The sequence below is a fragment of the Diaphorina citri genome, unplaced genomic scaffold (assembly GCF_000475195.1).
Source record: "Diaphorina citri unplaced genomic scaffold, Diaci psyllid genome assembly version 1.1 scaffold202, whole genome shotgun sequence".
NCBI lineage: Eukaryota > Metazoa > Arthropoda > Insecta > Hemiptera > Psyllidae > Diaphorina > Diaphorina citri.
In genome coordinates this window covers 264644-265201 of record NW_007377639.1, presented here as the reverse complement: position 1 = coordinate 265201, position 558 = coordinate 264644, and positions in this window count along the sequence as shown.

Sequence of the window (558 nt, the reverse complement as noted above, 5' to 3'; positions counted from 1 at the left end):
TGAAATAATAATAGGGACTTGAATTCGAAAATTGGTGGGACGCTTCTGCCTTGGGTAATATTAGATACTATTTGGTCAAATTCTCAAACTAGTGAGGATAAAATTCCAGACCTTGGTTAGAACCAAACCCACAGTCCCACATACTCGTAATACGTACCAGGAGATCGCTTTAAAACTGCTTTACCATCGAGGTGGAATCCACTGAAATTGTGAAGCAGGGGAAACTCATTAATTAGCTCAGTCTTGTCACGTCACGTATGGATAGATACATGGCAAGTTCATTTCATATTTCCACATTTTTTTCGGCTAAATTCTCAAGTAGGTAACGGTTTGGTTTGCTGAGTGAATCCTCTGGAAACCTCCAGGTGGAAACTGTGAGCGACAGAAGGAAAATGGTTATCCGGTTCAGTGAGGAACTGGAAATCAATAATGATGATATATTTAATCTACAGATGAGTAAATATTTAAATGTCAATGGACGAGCAGCAGAGGAAACGGAACGTAACGCACACATTGAAACAATTGATCATCATCTGGATTTTATTGATACTCAACTGA